The sequence below is a fragment of the Mirounga leonina genome, unplaced genomic scaffold, assembly GCF_011800145.1.
Source record: "Mirounga leonina isolate KUSES-001 unplaced genomic scaffold, KU_Mleo_1.0 Mir_91, whole genome shotgun sequence".
NCBI classification, from domain to species: Eukaryota; Metazoa; Chordata; class Mammalia; order Carnivora; family Phocidae; genus Mirounga; species Mirounga leonina.
This window is the reverse complement of record NW_023270839.1, coordinates 14996636-15005554: the sequence shown is the minus strand read 5'-3', so window position 1 is coordinate 15005554 and position 8919 is coordinate 14996636. Positions and strand designations below refer to the sequence as shown.

The 8919-nt window shown below is 34.3% G+C and overlaps 1 long non-coding RNA gene across 2 annotated transcripts in view; it reads left to right on the top strand.

Annotated features, from left to right (window-relative positions):
* Positions 1-235: 235 nt before the first annotated feature.
* Positions 236-8919, top strand: part of LOC118003112 — a 181284-nt gene continuing 172600 nt past the window's right edge. The window contains exons 1-2 of one of the 2 annotated variants that reach the window (XR_004677275.1): positions 236-348; positions 3557-3685. This is a non-coding gene — a long non-coding RNA (uncharacterized LOC118003112). The remainder of the gene's footprint in view (positions 349-3556; positions 3686-8919) is intronic. The other variant, XR_004677276.1, reaches the window with a different exon arrangement.

The window sequence follows — 8919 nt, the reverse complement described above, 5'->3', positions numbered from 1 at the left end:
TGGTCTCTAGTTATCTTCACCCAATCAAATTAGAAGGTGTTTATCAATTTCTGCTGGGATTCCATCTACTTACTTTTTAGATGCTTCATAGTGATTATGGATTGAGTTGACTCTTCTTCATTCTAGTAATGTCTGCCGTAGCAGACCACTCAGGAATGCTGATGTGTGATGTTCCCTTGGGCAGTATCCAGTGCTGATATAGGCTCTCTATTTTTATATATGGGTATCCATTTCAGTGACAGTTTTGAGAAGAGGGCTGTTAATGATTTTTAAGGTACTGTCTTGTCTGCAAGTCTGTTCACTTAACTAAGTTACATCGACCTGTGACTCTGTTTCCCTATTTGTAAGGTAGGAATAATCTTTATTACTTCCCAGAGGCATGAAGATAAACATAGTTCATAGATGTGAAAAAGATTTGGAAGTGTTCATTAGAAGCTGTGATTGAGCTTTTGAGTAGTCATAGATATTGTACAAGAAAAAAAGTTACAATTTTAGGGCTAAAATCTTCAACTGCTCTCTGTGAATAAAGGATTCATTTTGTACATTAAAAATAGCCACTGGATATAATAATTTTGTTTAGTGATATGCTCAGAGGTAACCAGAACAGGGAGTAGTTACATATTCTTGCAGCAGAACGTGTGGGCGATCAGAATAGGAACAAAGAAAGTGTGTGGATTCGTTTTATTATACATCTGTTCTTTCATCTCTATTTACTTTGAAAAAACTGCTTCTTCAGGAAAATGACCTTATGATGAGTTTACTATATTTCCGTAGTATTATGTTGCAAATATTTCTTTACTGCTGGAGTTTTAGTAAGCAGAGGTAAAATGCAATGTTTCAAAGTTACTATGTGGATTTCCTTTCCTTTTGCTCTCTGGAAATGTGGGTGGGAGCTGGTCAGAACTTAAGAGACTCAAGATAGTATTTTGGGGACTTACTATGTTTCATGTATTTATTTTTGTTACCCATTAAAAAAATCAAATAACTCACATTAGAGAAACTCTTTTCTTTTTAACACCTGAGAAGTAGTAGTGTGTAGGTTATTATTGCAGACTTTCGATCATTTGTTTGGGTTTAAATTGTACACCACCATTATTTAACCATTTTAAGCCTCAGTTTCCTAAATAGAATGGAGATTACCTATCTTTACTGAGTTGACAATTTTCCATATGTGTACATGTATTCTAGGGTGGGAAGGAGGCAGAATCTGATTTGGATTGCTGATATAAATTACTCCTTTGTTAGGGCTAATGTTTTCTTCCTCCTTGTTGGACTACCTGTGCATGTCAGAGTTATAAGCACAGAGGATATGCATAGAACAAAGTTAACAATAAATGATACTCTAATTCAATTTGCTTTTTTAAAATTACACTGTACCAGAGGTGAAGGCAGTAGATAAAAATATCTACTTGGTGAATATACTGAAGGGTTTAATCAGTGTGTTCGAGGCTAGGGGTAACAATCTCATTATAAAGCATGCCATTAATGTGAAATTCTCCGTTAAACTGGAACTTGTAATTCTTAATAGATAATGGGCAATGAGAACTCCTAAATTTAAATATTGAACAAACATTTGCTCCTACATGTGATGTTGATGTGCTACTAGTGAACAATTTTGTTCATGAAAATAATGAAATATTTGATGATAATACGGCCATACATATAAGCAGAGACTGATTTCTTCAGAGAAATAACATATGTGGAATAAAATAATGCCAATTGCAATTACTTAGATCACTTACAAATCTTAATAGAGTAAATCTTATGGTACTTTATTTAGGTGATGCATTTCAAATGCCACTGCAGTTTTAATTACATCAATATGGAGACCCTTAATTAAATTCACAGGAAAAATAATCATTTGCATTAACCATAATATCTGGTGCTATCAAGTACTTGGCATGCCAATTAATAGAACATGATGCCTGATTATCTAAAGGTGATAATAAATCACTTAGTATTGACAGTTACGCTCAATCACAGTTTAAGACCATATATTGTAGAGCCACAGTTCAGGATGCTATTCAAGCATGGCTTCTATATTTACGATGGTAATTCTACTAAAATACTTTTCCTGAAGTTAAAGATTATTCTTTAAGAGATAGGGCCTAATGAGTGGTATATGTCAAGGCCACTGGGGGAAACCAGACCATGTGCAATTTGGTTATTCTCTCTGGAGTACCACCTTACTCCAGATCATTTTCCCTCACCCCTATTGGCCTTACTCTATTCATTTTTGAGCCCTTAGATGTTATGCTCCGACATCTAGAAAGTTTACTTGACTCCTTAGACTAAGTTAGGTTCCCAATTAAGTACTCACATAGCAACCAGTACCTTCGCCTATGAAAATATTCATTATATGATGTTGATACTACTTGGATTATTTTCTTCTCCCATCTCAACTCCCAAGACTAGACAGTGAGCTTTGGAAGGCAGGGGTCAGGTTCTTCTACCTCTCTGAAACCTCTGTCTGAGGGACCAGTCCATATCAGATATCCAAAAATGATTTTTGAATGATTAAGTAAATGAATGAATAAATGCTTGTACAATTAAAAGATATTTTTTTAAACCCACAGGTTTGCATTCAACATCAGTGAATTAACAAAAACAACCTAATAAAACTGTATAAGTAACAGTAAAAAAATGTATATTTTGTAACTGAAAAAATGTGTATTTAAATTTCTCATGCTCTTAATTCAGTGAAAGGAATTTAGAAACTGTGAATGGAGCTAATTTCTACATATAAACTTCAATCTGAAGATAAGAAAATTACTGATCTTAAGTCAGCAAAATGTCTCATGCAGTTATATGGTCTCCTTCATATATGGCCTTCCAATAGATTTATAGAAGAATTCTGCTCATCATAATTTTTCCTCTAGCCATTTGAAAAAGGTTTTAGACTTTAATTTGATTATTCCAATGGGGCACACATTTCTTTTGTTTCCTAGAAGCTACAAATAAAGAGGAGAACCATAATTTAACCTCAGATAAGGACATTTTCTTTGTTAAGCATGTGTATATGTTCTTTGAACATTTATTTATAGTAAATAGTGGACATACTAAGCTGGGTTTTTACCTTAGATATAGTGGAGATACCTCATCTGCTATCTCATAAGAAAGTGTGATATGGTAGAAAGAACCTGCTTATTTCTCTGGCTCTCAGATTCCTTATCTATATAGTGGGAGTGTTGTTTTGGGGTTCATTGAGATATTGTGTGAAAGTGCCTGAGAATAGTTAGCAGTATTTTCCTTTCTTCCTTCTACTCTTTCTTCATTTAACCAAGAAGGGAACGAGAGGAACTTTCCCACTTCTCTGGTTTGCTAATACAGGCAAGTTTGCAGCAATCTCTGAAATACATTAGAACTTTAACAGATTAGTAATAGACTAATAATAGCAATAAGCAATTTTCACTAAATTTACATAGTATGTTAGGCTTTGTAAGATGTATTTTTTATTTATCTTTTTTATTCCTCGTAATGATGTAATGAAGAAGGTATTATGTTATGTGGTAAAGTGTGTTAACTCTAAAGTCGAACCACTTTGGTTTATATCCAGATTCTCCTGCTTCCTCACTATTGACCTTTGGTGCCTCCCTCTCCTCCCGGTACTCTGATTCACCATCTATACAGTGTCTGCCTTATAAGCTGTTGTGAAGACTAATGCAACAGTCCTGCAAAGCATCATGTAGGTATCAAATACCTACCTCTTATCTTACCTAATGCTTGTTCAGTAAAATGCTTAGTGCTTACTCAATGAAAAAATTTAAGGTCAGAGAGTTTAGATGACTTTAAAAGTTAAAATAGCTGGTGTGAATCTAACATATGGTTTAGATTGTGGTCTTCTGATTCCAAACAGCATGATATTGCCATTATAGCTATCTTGTTATCCATGAATCTCCACATGAATCTTGTGTAATGTCAAAATGATCACTGTATGCCATATGTTGATTGCCTTTATCCTTGTTTGAAAACCTGATTTTGTACCCTGATGGGGCATAGAGAATCAAGAGTGAGCAAGTAGGCCAGGTCTGGTCATTGGCTTGCACCTGTAAGGGCTTAGAAAATGTGTGTTGGATGAATGAATAAATTGGGAATTTGTTTATCGTTAGATTTCTGTTGCCATGTACTATATCTTTCTCCACAAGAAGAGGCAATTCAAGATGTACTTACTTCTCATTTTGATTATGTGGATGTAGCATGAAAGAGCCTCAGAAGCCATTAACTCAGTTTGGTACATTATAATAATCACCATTGTGATGGTATTTTTGTTTGTTAAGGTGGTCATTTTAGGGGAAAAAGATTTTCTATAGAGGGCAAAGTAAAATAATTGACTTCACTTGAGTTGAGGACCACTAACCTTTTGGAGAAAAGGTTTTCCAGAAATTCATCACTGTGTCTTAAAAACTCCCACTGAAGAAAAAGCACAGATCTGATCTTTGTTGATAATCGTTTAAATCTAAAATGGATCATCCTTGTCTGTCTATGCAGTATTTTATTTCCAAATTTAAATTCTTGTTGGCCTTATCTAATATAGTGTATGTTTAATGTCTCGGGTTTCTCCTTTAAACTTCATTAAGAATTTTGGTTCTACCCCAAACAAATGGTGAGTCATCCTGATGGGGAAAATTATGAGAAAGGCAAAACTTTGAGAAGAAATGAGAGATGAAGGAGGTTGCAGCATGGTTTCTGTGGAGCATATTTGGGAAGTACTCACAAATTCGCAATGGACTGAATCAAACTTACCTCAGTACCACAGAGTATTATGTTTTTGGACCCAGGAAATAGAACTCAAATATACAGCTACTTTTTTTTTTAAAGATTTTATTTATTTATTTGAGAGAGAGTGAGCAAGAGAGAGAGAGAGAGAACAAGGGGGAGGGGGAAGGAGCAGAGGGAGAGGGAGAAGCAGACTCCCTGCTGAGCAGGGAGCTGACAGGGGTTTATCCTTAGGACTCCAGGATCACCCAGCAACCGCTTAACCAACTGAACCCTCCAGGTGCTCCTATACCACAAGTTTTAACATCAGAAAACTATTGAGCAACCACGCTGCTAGGATGGATGCTAGGAAAAAGAAAGCTTAGCAAGAAATGGGGCAGTGGGGACAGAAAAAAAGAGGACAGATTTGAGAAATACTAGGATTTGAAATAGGATTTTGACTGAATTTGAGACTGTAGAGCAAGAACTATCGATGACTCCCTGGTTTTTTGCTTTGGAAGGTAGATGGTTGGAAGCTTTACTGAGATGAGGAATCTTGAGAAGGAAGAACTATTGAGGTTGAGGAAGTGCATTATTTTTGCACATGTTATATTTGAGATAATTACAGGACATTTATTAATTTAGTATTTGTAATGTGCAAGGTGCTGGGCTAAAAGTCTGAGAATAATGGAAAGACAGACTATTAATCTTTAAAGAATTTTTATTAAGGGAGAAAAGACAACTCCAACTATCTAAATGTGTAGTAGATTATTCTAAGAGCCATTGCAAGAGAGAGCAAGTCAAGTCCAGAGATTTCTATGATCTATAAAATAATTATAATGTTTCTATGCTTCTAGTTAAGTTTCATTTGACATTTTGTTTGTAACCTCACTATCAGTGATGAAAATTTTGTTAAATGAAGAGAGCTTTTATACATATTGACAACTTTAGATAACAGTAAATAAATACCTATCAGTTTATAATTCATATTTATGTAATAGTATGTACTTATGTACATATACAAATATACAGAATATATATATTCCTCTCTATATATTCTGAATATAGAAAAATATACTCTTCTTGGAACAGAACCTCTATTCTATTTTGTAAATTTCAACTTTCTCCTTGTATTTATTTTTAACTGAATCTTACTCTATTTACTGAAGCCACAGTAGTAAATAAGATGTATTTTAGCAATTTAAAGTTGAATATTACCATCCAAATGTGCTAATACAATTTTATCTTTTTAATTAGGTACTTAATATATTATTTTTATGCATTAAAATTTTTCTAAAATATTTCTAAAGACTGATAATAATCATTTATATATAAAAATCATAAATTTTAAATATTGATTTTTACTTTCAGTAGCCCAGTAATTTAAATTATTTTCATTAGGCCAAGTACGTTTAGTAGTACACTAAACCATATTTCTTGATTTGTTATATTAGAAAGAAAAGTAATTTATATTTTATATTATTAATTCATTTTAATGGATATGTAATTTCTGTGGGCTTTTCTTTCTTAGTAAAGTCATACTTTTTATGTAACCCATTTAAAAATATTTGTGTAGCTTAGAGTTGAAAGCTGCTTAAATTTGTTTTTGTATTTCAAGCTTTCTATATAAATGTATGTGCTACTAATTTTGAAAGAAGAACAAAGCCCCTGTGAATTATATTGTAGATGTTAATGACATTGTTAAAATAATGACAGATTGCTTTAATGGTGGATGTGCACTTAGTTGGAGGAAGCCTAACAAAATGTGCTATTTCATATTACTTAAAAGAGTTAGTCAAGAGCCATCACCCACTTACAGTCATGTCTTAACCCAAATTACAAAGCATGTGCAGTATCAAAACCTATAAAAAAATTCCAAGAGGCATGTATTCATGCACTGTACATTCATTCATTCAGACACCATTAAATAGTGTTTGTTAACCTTTAATTCAGATGTTTGCATTGAAATAACATAATGTAAAACACAAGTCAATGGAGGGTTGTAAAACTGTTTCTTGCTACAGTTTTTATTAGCCTGCTATTCGATGCTGAAGTGCAGTTACACTCTGAAGCAAGGCTTGTATAGAAGTATTGTATCAATATATTATAATACAAGTTTAACCCATTAAATATGTGACAAGTATTATGTTTATTGCTGGGATCTATGAAAGTATAGACATTGTTGTTGATAAATATCACCATATCCTACTCTATATCATGGGCTTGCCCTTGCAATTCAGAGGACCCATGGGGACTCTCGGCTGCACCCTTCAGCTTATGTTACTGTAAAACCCAGAGTGGTTTAGCTACCCAGGGGATTTTTCATTTAAGTTTATGTTAGCTATGATATTTTTAAAGGCTATGCATATACATATAGATACATATTTTGCTTAGGTAAAAGGGAAGAATATCCTACTAAAATTGGTAGAAGTCTATGGAAGCTTTTAATTATGTTCTTTTCACATTCTGTATGTTCTAATTTTTCTACGAGGAACATAAATTCTTGCATAGCAAAACAATTTTAAATGAAGCTGGTTATTGTTGCATAGAAAAATGTGGTGGTGAAACCAGTGCTAATCCCTTGTTTATACCCCCAAACTATCCCCTTACAGTAGGAAGCCTCAATATTACCCTAGGGAAGAGCTTTCATTGAAGTTTAACATTCATTTGACCACCAGAGAAGCCAAGCATGTCATTTGCTCAACATTGATGGAAATTACTTTTTTATGTCCCTCCAAATACAAAAGTTTAGAATGAGGACAGGCTCATGAGTAGTAGCCATCAAAGATATCCACACAGTCCCATCAACACTGTGGATGGATCGGACCAGTGCTCAAACTTTGGATAGAGTCAGAAAATGGAGCTCACATGTTTTCTGTTAGACTCATACCTTTCCTGGCTAAGAGTTGATAGCATTAAGCATTGTGTGTGTGTGTGTGCCTGGCTAAGAGTTGATAGCATTAAGCCGTGTGTGTGTGTGTGTGTGTGTGTGTGTGTGTGTGTGTGAAAAGTTTACCTGGATTGGGAATAAAGTAAAATAGGAGACTTTGAAATACAGCCTTCACGCCAAATGACCTATTCACATACAACTACAAATCAGTTTTTCTTTGTGCTGGTAAGGATGTGGTTGACAATAGCTTTTAAATCCATTTAGGTAAGGGGCAAATAATCTTGGGTGAATTTCCTTGTATGTCCTTTCTGCCCTTCCGTTCATATTTGTACACACTCACATGCAAATAGTCAAATACACATTCACACACTCACACACACACACATTCAGATTTAAATTTTCAAATCCTCATGAACAAAACCTATTTGCATAAGTTCTCGAAAATGACTAATGTGTTCGTGGCTCACAAGAAATAAAGTGTGTGGCTCATTGGTACTTTCTCATTTCTTGTCAGTTTTCCAGAAGTCATTATTGTGTCTGAGTCTTTAAGTCACCTTTTTTCATAGGTGAGCCCAGTATATTTCTTCAAGAATGATAACAGGTTCAATGAACTACAACTTTGTTTTGCTGTTTGATGGTTTTAACTTTCTGTATGAAAAAGAAATACAGATTCCCTATTCTTTCTCATGGGCTCACACCTAAAACGTATAATTATATACCAATTTTACTTATTTCAGTATGTACAGGTTTCAAATAAGAGGCCATTATGGTAATTCTCAAGCTCATTTTCGTCTTTTCCAAAGCTTTCAACTTCTTTCTATTTAGATGTTAAGTTATTAGATCATATTTGGAAGCCATAAATGTCTAGGACATATATGACATAAGTCATATAATATTAAAGTAGCTAGGGCGCCTGGGTGGCTCAGTTGGTTAAGCGACTGCCTTCGGCTCAGGTCATGATCCTGGAGTCCTGGGATTGAGTCCCTCATCGGGCTCCCTGCTTGGCAGGGAGTCTGCTTCTCCCTCTGACCCTCCTCCCTCTCATGCTCTCTGTATCTCATTCTCTCTGTCTCAAATAAATAAATCTTTAAAAAAAATATTAAAGTAGCTAACCAAACTCAAGAATTCACATTTAAATCTATTAACCCTTCCAATGGTTTCCAATCACTCATAATTAGTTCTGTGAGATTGTTTACATTATTTATGCTGGTAAACAGTCATTTCTTCCAATTAAATTGTCTCCTAACACTTTGACTGCTTTATTACGATAGCGGTTGAGTTACTGTGTCTTTAATTAAGAACCACTTTAATTTGGACTGGTTTAGTTATTGCTA